We start from the raw sequence: 17402 nt of genomic DNA on the forward strand, positions 1-17402 counted from the left end.
TGAGCCAAGATTTGAGTAGCTCCAGAGCCTACTATCTTAACTATTACAATATACTAAATCATCTAAATATATATCAATAGGAGAATAGTTGACTAAAATATATGATACATCCGTCTAAAGGAACATTACATTTTTAAAAAGAAATCTCGTTAAATTGCCTCTCCCACCTTGAGGGTAGGTTAAACTTAGTGACTCACCTGTAAAAATAAAGTATGGAAAGGGAAAAACAGCAATTTTACAGTGGAGAAACCTGGCAAACACCAACATAACCAAGAGATCTAAGTTAAACATCACCAGTGATGTCTTGTAAATATCAGGTAGTACTCCCTTGCTGAGACACTGAGAAAGACAACTCAACTTTGTGCAATATTTCCAAAAATCCATAGCCCCATTCTAATCATGAGGAAAACATCAGACAAACCCAAGTTGAGAGACAGTCTATAGACTGGTACTCCAGAAAACTGTCAAGGTCATTAAAAACCTTGAGAAACTGTCAAAGGAGACTAAGGAGAAATGACAACTAAATGTAATTATGGTATTTTGGATGGGATCATGGAACAGAAAAAGAACATTGAAAAACTGGTGCTATCCAAATAAAATCTGGAGTTTAGTTAACACTAACGTACCAATGTTGATTTCTTAGTTTTGACAAATGTACCACAATAAGATGATAATATTAAATAAAGGGAAATGAAACTGGGTGAGGTGTATATGGAACTATTTGCAACTTTTCTGTAAATCTAAAATTATTCCAAAGCAAAGTTTATTTTAAAAAAAAAAAAAAAAGAAGGAAGAAAGCTCTTTGTGAACTGATATGAAAAAAATCTCCAAGAAGTAAAAAGATGTAAGGTAAAGTGAAAGACGTAAGGTAAAGAATAAAGGACTTCCCTGGTGGCACAGTGGTTAGGAATCCATCTGCCAATGCAGGGGACACAGGTTCGAGCCCTGGTCCAGAAAGATCCCACATGCCGCAGAGCAACTAAGCCTGGGCGCCACAGCTACTAAGCCTACGCTCTACAGCCCACGAGCCACAGCTACTGAAGCCCGCGCGCCTAGAGCCCGTGCTCCGCAACAAGAGAAGCCACTGCAATGAGAAGCCCGCACACCACAACGAAGAGTAGACCCTGCTCGCTGCAACTAGAGAAAGCCCGCGTGCAGCAACAAAGACCCAACACAGCCAAACATAAATTAATTAATTTTTTTTAAAAAAGAATAAAGTATATAGTATGGAAGAAGCAGTACGTGCATAGGTACAGAAATATCATTTGTGTAAAATGGTTGGGAAAGCATATACGAATACAAAAATTATTTCTGGAAGGATACATAAGAATCTGATAACACTGGTTGACTTTGTAGAGAGAACTCTAGCTGAGGAGCAGAAATAAAAACTTTTGATTGTGTCCTCTTGCACTTTTTAAATTTTAAAACATATGAGTATATTACCTACTCAATTAACTTTTAAAATTAAAAGTATGACAAGGACCTGAACTCAGGCAAAGCCCTGGAAATAACATAGGGGAATAATTAGAGAGAATTTTAGGAGATTAAAAAATCTAATCTCCTCCACCTACCAGTTACCCTCACACCCTTCCTCATTTTTCCCACCAACCTCATTTCTCCTTATGCAGTGCGAACATTTTATTCTAGCCAAACCAATCTGACTCTCAACCCCAACAAATCAGCTTGTTCCCCAATTCCTTATCCCTCCCAGCAAAACCTAGCTCTTAAATTAAAAGCCACCCACCTATTGAGCTATTCAGCATCCTGTAGAGTCTGTCTGTAACAGGGATGGCAAATACAGACACTCACACCATCACTACTCCTACATCCATGACAACAACACTGCTCAATGATCACAGGAGCCTTTCCCACTAAATCTACACACTGCCTCCAACTACTTCTTAACGCGGTCCTCCACGCTGCCATCATTATCAACCAAAGCTGGCCCATGAAATAAAACCTATTCACCATACTACTCTCTACTATATTGATCTGTTTGCCTTGATATGTTCCTTCATGGATTTCATATCTATTTGTTTACATATACCCCTATTTTGCTCTGAAAAGGATTAATGAGACTTATAAGAATACATGAACTACAAAAAGTTAATAGATTTAAAATATTAGCAGAAGAATAAAGAAAACACCAAAAATGATGCCACGAAAAAAGCTGAAAAAATGTACAGCATAAAACCTATATGTGTACTCTGGGGTAGGCCACAAATCTGGCTCTGGCTTTCTAACAGCCATCACAAAAAGAAAAGCCCAGTCCACAGCCCAGGAGATAAACAGAAAAGTACTCGGAAGAGGAACCATTCTTGGTACTTAGGCCAAACAATAATTTTTACAAAGCAAACAGAACACTATAGAAAGAGCAAGACATACAGATACACAACTACTTGTTTTCAAAGAGTTGGGACGTTTCTGATAGTATCCATCAGGAGAACCTACAGTGTCTCACCAAAGCCCAATGCAGCAAAACTAATTTTACAAGGAGCAGACACAAGCTTTAAGAACTCTGTGTCCCTTCACTTGGTCTCCTCCTTCATTGCCTCCCTGACTAAATATAAACTCTTTGAAGACTAGAACCATGTTGTGTAACTCTTATAAAGCTCACAGTGTTCTGTATCCTGCAAAATAGCAAGCATTCAATATCAGTGAGAATTTACCGAGAGCAATTCAAGCCTATTCTGAAAAAATTATCTAATCTAAACAGGAATTCCCACTCATACTAAATAGGATAAAAATGATACTGAAGCCTCAAGAGATAATCTCTAAACCTTCTATACTATTACTGAATCGCAATTTAATTTATGATGTCTCAACAGCATTTTTTGTTTTGCATATCCCTGGCACAAAGCTTATGGAAATGCCAAATCAGTATCATTAAATCTGATCAAATAAAATGGCAACCCCTATAAAATGAAAGACAATATATTATCTTTCAAGAATATAAGCAATTGGGCTTCCCTGGTGGCGCAGTGGTTGAGAGTCCGCCTGCCGATGCAGGAGACACAGGTTCGTGCCCTGGTCCGGGAAGATTCCACATGCCCCGGAGCGGCTGGGCCCGTGAGCCATGGCCGCTAGGCCTGCGCGTCCGGAGCCTGTGCTCCGCAACGGGAGAGGCCACAACAGTGAGAGGCCCGCATACCGCAAAAAAAAAAAAAAAAAAAAAGAATATAAGCAATAGCTCTTTACAAACCAGCTGACAAAGGCAGTTTCATTTTTTTAATGACTCTGCAAGTCCTGTAGCAGACAATGAATTATAATGCATATATTCTCTACTTCTTTCCAAGAAACTGTAGTTTCTGTAAATGCCAAATTGCCAGAGAACTATACTTTCCAGCTCTTCTCTTCCATACATACGTCCATTCATAAATACATACACACACACACCACTATCAAACACTGGTGTAAAGCTTATCTTTCCCTTTACAACCACTCCCTACCCCCTCTTCTTTACTTGGTCAAACTGGAAATGAATGAAGCCTAATAAATTTAGGTAAAGCAATTATGAGCAACACAAGTATTAAAAAACTTAAATTACTACTCTTAAGCAGATGCATTAGGACACATTAACTATCTCTGTATTTTATTAATGGAAATCATTAATAAATAAAAAGTCTCATCCTACATTGGTTTAGCTTTTTTAATACACTTAGTATTTCAGTTTGCAGAATGCTCCACATTTGGTATTCCCTGTATGCAGGGGAACACCCTACCATCCGGGGAGGGGATAGCTGTAATGAGTGAAAGAACATGGACAGGACTGCGGGGTCCAACAAATGGACCTCAGAAAATCTAATTCCTGTGCCTTTGTTTCTTCATCCATAAAACTGAGAAATGACAATCATCTCTATCTGATAAGATTATTGAGAGGATAAAATGAGGTAAGATTTGTAAACTGCCTAGTAAATTGCATGTAAAAAAGATCCTCAATAAGTGTCAGTTCTCTTGCTCTTTTCTTATAGGTAAGGAAACAGAAGGAGCTTAGCAGGTGACTGGTCCAAGGTCAATGCCTAGTCAGTGTAATACGTATGCTAAAACTCTTAACTAAAGGACTCTTGCCACTACATCACACAGCCTTAAAATAACAGAACCCAATACCTCATGTTCATCACTGTTGGGCACTCATGACATGAAAAGAAAAAAAACCCCAACAATTTGTACACCTATTAGATGTCAAGCACTATATTAACCTCTTTCCTCATGACTACCTACAAAGTAGGTGTATTTATCCCATTTTACTGAGAGAAATTAATTCATCCAAAGTCACAAGGCTAATAAGTGATAATGCAAAATTAATCCAGGTCTGTTTACTACTTTCCCCTACTATCCTGCCTCAAAAGCATAAAAGTATTTAAAAATAACTGTCTACCAAAATTAAATTCTAAATGGTCTGGAAATTTTTATAGATCCTTCCAATTTATTAGTGGAAACTGTCCCTAGCGTCACCATCCTTTCTCCTTAAATTTGCTGTTAGGCTAAAACAATTTACAGTAACCTCAGTGACAAATTTACATTTGTATAGCATATTACAGATTAGTATTATAAATGTTTTCATTCTTATTAGATGCAACAACAGAGTTTTTTCATATATTAGCTCACATCTCCTTTAATACTTTCAAGACTTCTGTGATGTAGAGATTATTACCATTTCACAGATAAGGAAACAGAAGTTTGAAAAAGGTAAGTAACTTGCTTAGGTTATACAATTAGTAAGAGCAGGAGTCTACCTCGGATTTCTCTAAGAGAAAAGTGCATATACTCCTGCATCCATCGATTCATTTAATCATTTGCGTTTGTCAATTTACTCATCAGAGCTGGGGGAAGGGATGTGTGTGGGGGAAGAACTTGTTTACCAAAAATGTAACAGAAAATAAAGGTCAAACCTTGATAAAACAATAAAAACAGGAAAAATCAGAAAGGTTGTCCCAGATCTCTTCCCTCCCCACAAGGTTGCCAGGTGATTGCCAATAAATGTTTACAGGGCAGTTTCAACTATTCCAAAGCACAGAGGAAAAAAGGAGAGTTTCCCAATTCATTCTTAGAGGCTAGCTTAATCTTAACACCAAAGCACTCAAGAATAGTAAACTAAAAGTGAGATATAAATATTATGTTGATCCTTTGTGATTACAGAGGCAAATGTCTTAATAGATTTAAGTGAAAAACAAAGAAATATGTGTAGTATGATCTCTTACATAAGAAAAATCACTGAATACACATGTATGTACTAAGTATGGCATACAGGTGTATTCAGTGTGTATTTGTACACATATACGCATAAATGCAAAGATACTGGTTTGGAAATATAAGCCCCAAACCGTTAACAAGGTTACCTGGGACAGAATTGGTCTTTGGGGTGAAAGAAGGGAAGGGGACAAATAGTGAAGTGAGATTTTTTACTTTTACTCTATATATTCCTGTATTATTTGAATTTTTATGATTAACATGTATATTTGACAATTAAAATACACAAATGAAAAGTACGGCCTAATAGCCATCTGATGTATCTCCTCTGCTTGTTAGAGTGAAAAATAATTCTTTTATTCACTCATTGGGCATTCATTTATCTAACAAACACTTAGGGTACAATCCTACATGTGGGTACTGAGCTAAGTAAGCACTTGTGCCAGCCACCAGGTATTTAGAACCTATGTTTTCAATCCCAGGATGGAACATGTACTTCCTTCCATAAGACAGTGTTGTTTTAAGTCAAGTTCTAATTTTTATCATTTATTATTTTTTAGGTCATATGCCAGGGATAAGATACACTTTCTTTATCTAGAATTTGTACTGCCTTTATTCTAAGAAAGAGTACCGGATAATTTTTATTGAATTTTTTTTTTTGCAATTAGAAAAAATGCATTTGTAGTCATTCATTCAACAAAGGTTAGAGTCCCTCTTATGACATGTCTGAGCACAATGGTAGACAATGGATATGCAAAGATGAATAAATAACATGTGGCCTCTACCTACCCTCTAGGGAGCTGAGAATTTCACAAACCTGCTATGTCTGATAGAGTAAGTAGCACATAAAAACTGAAATATATACCTTAGTAATCCTGCACTTCAAAGTGAATCTGGCAAACTGCCCTTTTCAAAAGTTAATTTGTGTAACCCAGAAATATCTTAATGTTTATGAAAACTGTGAAATTATTCAATTACTCTAAGGTTAAAGGGTATAAATTAGTGGGAAAATAGAGAACATGGAAGCTCCAGGGGAACAGACAGTGTGATGACTCAGTGAACAGTGGGTTCTAGAATTAGCTATGCCAGTAAGAAGCTGTTACTAGGTTTGTTACCCAAAGAAAATATGGAAATCATAACTACCTTATTAGGACAGGAGAAATCAAATAATTTATTCAAAAAAGTATAACAAAACCTGGAAAACATGAGGCAGTGTGGCCACAACACCTGCTTTTTGTTGTTGTTTGGTCTCATTTATTTTATTTTCCCCCTACTCAGTCAATGATTAGCCAAGCAAATCTGCAAACACAATTTAACTTCTGTATGCCTCATAAAATGGCAAGAATGCAGGAAGCAGAGTCAGAAGACCTGAGTTTACATTCAGACCCGGACTCTTATTAACTCCATAAGGTTAAAAAATGAGCAAATTACTTAACATCTTTGAACCTTAGCTTCCTAGAATCAAAATAGGGATAAACATTTTATAGTGTTATTTCAAAGACTTAATGAGAAAATACATGTGAAAACATAAACTTAGAAACTACAAATTTGGCTCAAGATGGCAGAGTAGAAGGACGTGCTCTCACTCCCTCTTGTGAGAGCACCGGAAACACAACTAACTGCTGAACAATCATCAACAGGAAGACACTGGAACTCACCAAAAAAGATACCCCACATCCAAAGACAAAGGAGAAGCCGCAATGATATGGTAGGAGGGGAAAAACCACAGTAAAATCAAATCCCATAACTGCTGGATGGGTGACTCACAAACTGGAGAACACTTATACCACGAAGTCCACCCAAAGGAGTGAAGGTTCTGAGCCCCACGTCAGGCTTCCCAACCTGGGGGTCCGGCAATGGGAGAAAGAATTCCTAGAGAATCAGACTTTGAAGGCTAGCGGGATTTGATCATAGGACTTCGACAGGACTAAGGGAAACAGACTCCACTCTTGGAGGGCACACACAAAGTAGTGTGTGCATCAGGACCCAGGGGAAGAAGCAGTGACCCCAGGGGAGACTGAACCAGACCTACCTGCTAATGTTGGAGGGTCTCCTGCAGAGGCGGGGGGTGGCTGTGGATCACTGTGGGGACAAGGACACTGGCAGCAGAAGTTCTGGGAAGTACTCCTTGGCGAGAGCCCTCCCAGAGTCTGCCATTAGCCCTACCAAAGAGCCCATGTAGGCTCCAGTGTTGGGTCGCCTCAGGCCAAACAACCAACAGGAGGGAACCCTACCCTATCCATCAGCAGACAAGTAGATTAAAGTTTTCCTGAGCTCTGCCCACCAGAGCAACACCCAGCTCTACGCACCACCAGTCCCTCTCATCAGGAAGCTGGCACAAGCCTCTTAGATAGCCTCATCCACCAGGAAACTTGCACAAGTCTCTTAGATATCCTCATCCACCAGAGGGCAGACAGCAGAAGTAAGAAGAACTACAATCCTGCAGCCTAAATCCTGCAGCCTGTGAAACAAAAACCACATTCACAGAAAAATGGACAAGATGAAAACGCAGAGGGCTATGTACCAGATGAAGGAACAAGATAAAACCCTAGAGAAACAACTAAATGAAGTGGAAATAGGCAACCTTCCAGAAAAAGAATTCAGAATAATGATAGTGAGATGATCCAGGACCTTGGAAAAAAAAAAGAGGCAAAGATCCAGAAGATGCAAGAAATGTTTAACAAACACCTAGAAGAATTAAAGAACAGACAGAGATGAACAACACAATAACTGAAATGAAAAATAAACTAGAAGGAATCAATAGCAGAATAACTGAGGCAAAAGAATGGATAAGTGACCTGGAAGACAGAATGGTGTAATTCACTGCTGTGGAACAGAATAAAGAAAAAAGAATGAAAAGAAATGAAGACAGCCTAAGAGACCACTGGACAACATTAAACGCAACAACATTCGCATTATAGGGGTCCAAGAAGGAGAAGAAAGAGAAAGGACCCAAGAAAATATTTGAAGAGATTATAACAGAAAACTTCCCTAACATGGGAAAGGAAATAGCCATCCAAGTCCAGGAAGCGCAGAATCCCATATAGGATAAACCCAAGGAGAAACACGCTGAGAAACAGAGTAATCAAATTGGCAAAAATTAAAGACAAAAAAAAATTACTGAAAGCAGCAAGGGAAAAAAGACAAATAACAAACAAGGGAACTCCCATAAGGTTAACAGCTGATTTCTCAGCAGAAACTCTACAAGACAGAAGGGAGTGGCATGACATATTTAAAGTGATGAAAGAGAAGAATCCACAACCAAGATTACTCTACCTGGCAAGGATCTCATTCAGATTTGATGGAGAAATCAAAAGCTTTACAGACAAGCAAAAGCTAAGAGAATTCAGCACCAAAAAACTAGCTCTACAACAAATGCTCAAGGAACTTCTCTAAGTGGGAAACACAAGAGAAGAAAAAGGACCTACAAACACAAACCCAAAACAATTAAGAAAATGGTCATAGGAACTAACATATCAATAATTACCTTAAACGGGAATGGCTTAAATGCTCCAACCAAAAGACACAGGCTCGCTGAATGGAGACCCATATAAAAACAAGACCAATATATATGCTGTCTACAAGAGACCCACTTCAGGCCTAAGGACACATACAGACTGAAAGCAAGGGGAATAGAAAAAGATATTCCACGCAAATGGAAATCAAAAGAAAGCTGGAGTAGCAATACTCATATCAGATAAATTAGACTTTAAAATAAAGAATGTTACAAGAGACAAGGCAGGACACTACATAATGATCAAGGAATCAAACCAAGAAGAAGATATAACAATTATAAATATATATGCACCCAACACAGGACCACCTCAATACATAAGGCAACTGCTAGCAGCTATAAAAGAGGAAATCGACAGTAACACAATAATAGTGGGGGACTTTAACACCTCACTTACACCAATGGACAGATCATCCAAACAGAAAACTAATAAGGAAACACAAGCTTTAAATGACACAACAGACCAAATAGATTTAATTGATATTTATAGGACATTCCATCCAAAAACAGCAGATTACACTTTCTTCTCAAGTGCATGTGGAACATTCTCCAGGTTAGATCACATCCTGAGTCACAAATCAAGCCTCAGTAAATCTAAGAAAACTGAAATCATAAGAAGTATCTTCTCTGACCACAACACTATGAGATTAGAAATCAATTACGGGAAAAAAAAACATAAAAAACACAAACACATGAGGGTAAACAATACGTTACTAAATAACCAAGAGATCACTGAAGAAATCTAAGAGGATATTAAAAAATACCTAGAGACAAATGACAATGAAAACACGACGATCCAAAACCTATGCAATGCAGCAAAAGCAGTTCTAAGAGGGAAGTTTATAGCAATACAATCATACCTTAAGAAACAACAAACATCTCAAATAAACAATCTAACCTTACACCTAAAGGAACTAGAGAAAGAAGAACAAACAAAACCCAAAGTTAGTAGAAGGAAAGAAATCATAAATATCCGAGCAGAAATAAATGAAATAGAAACAAAGAAAACAATAGCAAAGATCAATAAAACTAAAAGCTGGTTCTTTGAGAAGATAAACAAAATTGATAAACCTTTAGCCAGACTCAACAAGAAAAAGAGGGAGAGGACTCAAATCAATAAAATCAGAAATGAAAAAGGAGAAGTTACAACACACACCACAGAAATATAAAGCATCCTAAGAGACTACTCCAAACAACTCTATGCCAATAAAATGGACAACCTGGAAGAAATGGACAAATTCTTAGAAAGGTATAACCTTCCAAGACTGAACCAGGAAGAAACAGAAAATATGAACAAACTAATCACAAGTAATGAAATTGAAACTGTGATTACAAATCTTCCAACAAACAAAAGTCCAGGACCAGATGGCTTCACAGGTAAATTCTATCAAACATTTAGAGAAGAGCTAACACCCATCCTTCTCAAACTCTTCCAACACATTGCTGAGGAAGGAACACTCCCAAACTCATTCTATGAGGCCACCATCACCCAGATACCAAAACCAGACAAAGATACTACAAAAAAAGAAAATTACAGACCAATATCACTGATGAATATAGATGCAAAAAACCTCAACAAAACAGTAGCAAACAGAATCCAACAACACATTAAAAGGATCATATACCATGATCAATTGGGATTTATCTCAAGGATGCAAGGATTCTTCAATATACACAAACCAATGTGATACATCATATTAACAAACTGAAGAATAAAAACCATCTAATCAGGCTTCCGTGGTGGTGCAGTGGTTAAGAGTTCGCCTGCCGATGCAGGGGACACGGGTTCGTGCCCTGGTCCAGGAAGATCCCACATGCCTCTGAGAGGCTGGGCCTGTGACCATGGCCGCTGAGCCTGTGCGTCCGGAGCCTGTGATCTGCAACGGGAGAGGCCACAACAGTGAGAGGCCCGCATGACACAAAAAACAAAAACAAAAACAAAAAAACCATCTGATCATCTCAATAGATGCAGAAAAAGCTTTTGATGAAATTCAACATCCATTTATGACAAAAACTCTCCAGATAGTGGGCACAGAGGGAACCTACCTCAATATAATAAAGGCCATATATGACAAACCCACAGCAAACTTCATTCTCAATGGTGAAAAACTGAAAGCATTTCCTCTAAGATCAGGAACAAGACAAGGATGTCCACTCTCACCACTATTATTCAACATAGTTTTGAAAGTCCTAGCCAGGGCAATCAGAGAAGAAAAAGAAATAAAAGGATTACAAATTGGAAAAGAAGAAGTAAAACTGTCACTGTTTGCCAATGATGTGATACTATACATAGAGAATCCTAAGATGCCACCAGAAAACATGTTGAGCTAATCAATGAATCTGGTAAAGTTGCAGGATACAAAATTAATGTACAGAAATCTCTTGCATTCCTATACACTAATGCTGAAAAATCTGAAAGAGAAATTAAGGAAACACTCCCATTTACCACTGCAACAAAAAGAATAAAATACCTAGGAATAAACCTACCTAGGGAGACAAAAGAACTGTATGCAGAAAACTATAAGACACTGATGAAAGAAATTAAAGATGATACAAACAGATGGAGAGATATACCATGTTCTTGGATTCGAATAATTAATATTGTGAAAATGACTATACTACCCAAAGCAATCTACACATTCAGTGTAATCCCTACCAAATTATCAATGGCATTTTTTACAGAACTAGAATGAAAAATCTTAAAACTTGTATAGAGACACAAAAGACCCTGAATAGCCAAAACGGTCTTGAGGGAACAAAATGGATCTGGAGGAACCAGACTCCCTGACTTCAGACTATATTACAAAGCTACAGTAATCAAGACAATACAGTACTGGCCCAAAAACAGAAATATAGGTCAATGGAACAGGATAGAAAGCCCAGAGATAAACCCACGCACCTATGGTCAACTAATCTATGACAAAGGAAGCAAGAATATACAATGGAGAAAAGACAGTCTCTTCAATAAGTGGTACTGGGAAAACTGGACAGCTACATGTGAAAGAATGAAATTAGAACACTCCCTAACACCATACACAAAACTTAACTCAAAATGGATTAGAGACCAAAATCTAAGACCAGACACTATAAAACTCTTAGAGGAACACATAGGAAGAACACTCTTTGACATAAATCACAGCAAGATCTTTTTTGATCCACCTCCTAGAGTAATGGAAATAAAAACAAAAATAAACAAGTGGGACCTAATGAAACTTCAAAGCTTTTGCACAGCAAAGGAAACTACAAACGAGACAAAAAGACAACCCTCAGAATGGGAGAAAATATTTGCAAACGAATCAATGGACAAAGGATTAATCTCCAAAATATATAAACAGCTTATGCAGCTCAAAATTTAAAAAACAACCCAATCCAAAAGTGGGCAGAAGACCTAAATAGACATTTCTCCAAAGAAGACATACAGATGGCCAAGAGGCACATGAAGAGCTGCTCAACATCACTAATTATTAGAGAAATGCAAATCAAAACTACAATGAGGTATCACCTCACACCGGTAGAATGGGCATCATCAGAAAATCTACAAACAACAAATGCTGGAGAGGGTGAGGAGAAAAGGGAACTCTCTTGCACTGTTGGTGGGAATGGAAATTGATACAGCCACTATGGAGAACAGTATGGAGGTTCCTTAGAAAGCTAAAAATAGAATTACCATATGACCCAGCATCCCCACTACGGGGCATATATCCAGAGAAAACCATAATTGAAAAAGACACATGCACCCCACTGTTCACTGAAGCAGTATTCACAATAGCCAGGTCATTAAAAAAAAAAAAAAGAAAGAAACTACTATAAATTAAACAGACATTTTTCCAAACAAGATATATAAATGGCCAATAAGAACATAAAGATGCTCAACATCATTAGCCATTCGGGAAATGCAAATGAAAACCACAAGATAACACCTCATACCCACTAGAAAGGCTATCATCAAAAAGACAACTTAGACATGTGTTGGAGAAAATGCAACCCTCATACTTTGATGGTGGGAATGTAAAATGATGCAGCAGCTATGGAAAATAGTTTGGCAGTTCCTCAAACAGTTACAGTTACCTTGCGACCCAGCAATTCCACAGCTAATCATATACCCAAAAAAACTGAAAACACATGTCCACACAAAAACTTATAAATGAGTGGTCATAGCATTATTACTCATACTAGCCAAAAACGTGGAAACAGGGCTTCCCTGGTGGCACAGTGGTTGAGAGTCCGCCTGCCGATGCAGGGGACACGGGTTCGTGCCCCGGTCCGGGAGGATCCCTCATGCTGCGGAGCGGCTGGGCCCGTGAGCCATGGCCGCTGAGCCTGCGCGTCTGGAGCCTGTGCTCCGCAACGGGAGAGACCACAACAGTGAGAGGCCCGCGTACTGCCAAAAAAAAAAAAAAAAAAAAAAAAGTGGAAACTGAAATGTCCATCAACTGATGAATGGATAAACAAAATATGGCAGATCTATACAGTGGAATATTATTCAGCCATAAGAAGGAAGTATCTTGATACATGCATAATATGCATGAAACCTGAAAACATTATGCTCAGTGAAAGACACAAAAGGCCACATATTGTATGATTCCATTCATATGAAACGTCCAGAATAGGCAAATCCATAGAGACAGTAAGTAGACTGGTGGCTGCCAAGTGTGGATAAAGGGGAATGGGAGTGGCAGCTAATGGGTACAAGGGTTTCTCTTCAGGATGTTCAAAACGTTCCTTGAATTAGTGATGAGGTTTGCACTACCTTGTGAATACACTAAAACCACAAAATTGTACATGTTAAAGAAGTGAATTCTACAGTATATGAGTTATACTTTAATAAAAGAAAACTGTTCTAGAAATTTAAGTTTCTGCAGTTTATTTTTAATTTTTGACCATGTTGGGTCTTCGTTGCTGCGTGCGGGCTTTCTCTAGTTGCGGCCAGTGGGGGCCGCTCTTCATTGCAGTAAACGGGCTTCTCATTGCGGTGGCTTCTCTTGTTGCCGACCATGGGCTCCAGGCGCTCGGGCTCCAGTAGTTGTGGCATGCGAGCTCAGTAGTTGTGGCTTGCAGGCTCTAGAGCGTAGGCTCAGTAGTTTTGGCGCATGGGCTTAGTTGTTCCACAGCATGCGGGATCTTCCCAGACCAGGGCTCAAACCCGTGTCCCCTGCATTGGCAGGCAGATTCTTAACCACTAAGCCACCAGGGAAGTCCCTCTGCTGTTTTTTAATAGTTAATATCCTACTTTTTTCAGGAGGCTGTTCCCGCTGCTTGTAACAGCTATGAAAGCTCTTTGAAGTTAGATGTTACACACATGAACGGTATTTTTAGTACAGTGAAACTACTAATTATGCCAGAGAAACTTTCTGCAGATCAGATTAATTTGGTATTATTTTATTTCTTCAAAAGAAAAGTCCTTATTAATATCGTTTGTTTTTAGGGGGTAGAGAGAGGTTCAAGGAGTCTTTATAGAGTACATTTTTTTAAAAAGGCCAAAATATCGTATTTTGTTTTTAAATTAGTGGACATTTAGTTTTCAGACATGCCCATCAATCAACTAAAACACAAGTAGATGGAACTTTGCAACCTCTCCCTCTTTCCATGTTCTGCATTCTGCTGTCAGATTCTAGGTCCATCACCAGCTCCTTCCAATTATTATTCACAGGAGTTAAAATGCTTGGTGAACTCTTTTAAGTGCAATCAATTCATTCCCTAATGCTGGGGAATTTACAAAGTAGGCCCAATTTTTAAGGTTAAATTTAGTCTAGATTGTTTGAATATAAACATACAACAAAATGATTTCCTCGAATGTGGAAAACAAAAACAATCTATAGAGTTGTGTAATGCTTTCTAAGTCCTTTGGGAATTTTTTCCTGAATTTGGTCATGGGGTAAAGACAGTCACTAACTTTTGTCCACACAAAGTATTATGTATAAAAGCTTCCTGGTTCTAGAACAAAGAAGTACTTTATTGCTCAAAGCAGAAGGCAGATATTTTCCTTCCATTTAGTATTGTTATACTAAAATAGCATACCAATGAAACCAGCTAGGTAACAGCATGACCCAAGGTATGTAAACAAAGATAAACTGTTCTTTATTTTGTATTCTTCCTTGGGGGGAAGAAAAAGTTTCTCACCTCTAAGCAAATAAGGTTCATCAGATAGCCAGAGTAAAAACTACGAGTTACTATTTCCCAATATGGGGGTATTTTGAGTGGTGATCTTAATTTGAGGGTCTGCCAACCTATGCTAGCATGCATGGTGGGTATACTTGGCACAGACAAAATGCGAAGAAAGAGGCGACCTGTCAAACAGCTGTATCGAGTTACTACCTCAACGGCGCTTCCAACTTCTTGGGTGATGTCTGTGTAAGAGAGAAAGATGTCAAAGCACTAAGAAGAGAACCACGGCGGCAGTCGCAGCTGCAGCCAGGTCCAAACGGTGCATCCCAGGGTGAAATGCCACAGGAACCCTCAAGAGCCTGCCAGACTGCGGTTCCTTTCCAATATGAGTCTACCTCACATACAAAAATAAATACACAGCCAGATAACCCTGCCAACCCGCTCTCCCTTCCCGTTGTGACTCCTCCAAAGGCTGGAGGGAGCTTAACAGCCCGCAGGCCCGGGAGAAGCCAAGCCCCACGCCCCGAGGGAGGCGTCCAGGAGCCTCGGTGCAGCCCGGGGGCCTCGGGCGGGCGTCCCCCACCCGCCGGCCAGGGCTGGTCACCGGCCACACAAAGGAGCAAGCCGCGGGCGCTGGACACGGGGGCTCGCCCGGGAGCCGGGCGCCACATCTGGTCCCCGCACGCCGGGTGGACAAGACCCGCCGGAAAATAAGGATTAACGCCCGTACCTGTTGCACGATTCGGCTCCCTTTCACCCAAAAATGAACAAGGGCGCTCAGGAGGGAAGACGCACGGGCCGCCCGGGATTTGCGGGCCGCGACCGCACCCGGCAGGCGGCGCGGAGGCAGGGGCCGCCCGCGGGGCTCCCACCTCTGGCGCTTTGTCTGCGGTGGCGGCGGGGGCTGCGGCGGGGCGGGGGCGCCCCTCCCTCAGTCGCGCGGCCCACGCTGGGGAAGAAAGCCGGGCCCGCCGCCGCCGCCACCGTCGCTGCCGCCCGCCCGCTCTCCCTGCCCGGCCGCTGGGCCTGCGCGCTCCTCCCTCCCGGGCCGCCCGGGCCGCACGGCGGCCACACTCACCTGGCTGGTGGTGGTGCTGGCGCTGGCGCTGGCTGCCCGCCGTTCCGGGGCGGTGGGGAGGACGCGGGGACGCGAGCAAGGCGCGAGCGGAGGCGGAGGCGGAGGGCGAGGCGGGAGGAAGGCGGACTGAGGGCGGAGCGGGCCCGGTCGGCGGTGGCGGCAGCAGCGGCTCCAGTCACTCGCGGCAAATCGCGTCCCGGCCCCTCTGTGCGTCAGGCAAGGGGCGGCGGCGCGGGAGGCTCGGCGACCTCCCGTCACCCTCGGCCCGACTCGCGTCCACGCTACTCCGCGCGCGCCCGAGTAGTAGCGGCGCAGCGACACCGCCCGCACGGGAAGGGGGCGGGGCTGGCAGTCCCACGGGGGCTGGGGATTGGGGGCTGGGCGAGGAGGGGGCTTCCGACGCCACCAGGCGGACCCCGCTTTCCTCACCACCCGCCGAGCTTCCAGCTCCCAAGCCCACAGGCAGCGTGGGGTTATGGAAGGAGAACTGGGCCTAGAGTCAGGAAGCCTGGACTTAAGGAAGGACACCCCCTCCCCTTGACGCCTTGCCTGTCATTTGTTTTCTCTGTCCTCATACTGAAAGATGTATGTTCGAGTATATGGTCTCCAAGATTTTCAAAATTCTAACGTTGTCATCCTGGGTTTGTTGGGATTCCTTTACCCCCAAGTACCCACTGCCAGGAGATGCCAGGAGATGGATCTCCCACACAGAGATGTGTGATGTGTCTGAAGGATAAGGCAACTGCAGGGGAATGGGTTGTAGTGAGGAAGAGCTGGATTCAGGGCATTTGTTTTCCTTTGGGGATCTTTCCATTGGATAGTCCAAAATTTATCCACAAATGGCCCTCTGATAATGGCTACTTCCCCATCTTCACCATCACTAGTTATTTTTCTCCAAATGTAGTGACTTAGAGTCCTTGTTCTTCCAATTTTCTTGCGCAAATCGTTTTTATGTCATTTCCTGAATTCAGTTCGAAAGAGTCATCAGCTAATACACACAGGCTCAGGGCAGCATGTAACTCAGGCCTTACTTATTACTCACTGTGCCACTCACTTCAGCATCATCTAATTTCTTTCGGAAAAAAAATTTACCATTCCAACAACTAGGCAACTAAGTTTCTCTCTGCTAAAGTTCTCTGATTGAAAATCCCAAGGATTAATACTTCCCCTTATTTCTATGACTGATAATGTCTCCACTACATCAGTCTCTGCCACCATTTAGGTCAAGCCTTGCTAATTTCACTTCTGCTTGTGTTCCAAAGGACTGCTAGGAATGCCCCCAAAACACAGAGCCTCCCTCTTCAAAGGCTTTCCACCTGGATAATCAGTTTCAAGCAATTACCGTGATATCCAAGGCCATTTATGATCTGATCCACAGATCTCTTCAGCTTCAGCTTTAATTCCCACCACATCTCACACACAGGCTCTATCTCTGTGCCTTTGTATATTTTCCTCCATCTGAAATTCAGCCCTCATGTAACCAGGTGAACTTACAGTCTCCTTCAAGATAATAAA

At 41.1% G+C, this 17402-nt stretch overlaps 1 protein-coding gene across 5 annotated transcripts in view; it reads right to left on the bottom strand.

The window, feature by feature from the left end:
- The window catches only part of SESTD1 (SEC14 and spectrin domain containing 1), a 137846-nt gene extending 121470 nt beyond the window's left edge, over window positions 1-16376 (bottom strand). The window contains exons 1-2 of one of the 5 annotated variants that reach the window (XM_067026396.1): window positions 15888-16374; window positions 14992-15051 (exon numbers count right to left, since the gene is read on the bottom strand). The gene's annotated coding sequence lies outside the window, so the exon portion shown is untranslated. Of the gene's footprint in view, window positions 1-14824; window positions 14970-14991; window positions 15052-15539; window positions 15714-15887 lie in introns of those variants that run through there. The other 4 variants (XM_059053599.2, XM_059053601.2, XM_067026397.1 and 1 more) reach the window with 4 other exon arrangements.
- Between the last annotated feature and the right edge of the window lie 1026 nt (window positions 16377-17402).

This window comes from Kogia breviceps, chromosome 2 (assembly GCF_026419965.1).
Source record: "Kogia breviceps isolate mKogBre1 chromosome 2, mKogBre1 haplotype 1, whole genome shotgun sequence".
NCBI classification, from domain to species: Eukaryota; Metazoa; Chordata; class Mammalia; order Artiodactyla; family Physeteridae; genus Kogia; species Kogia breviceps.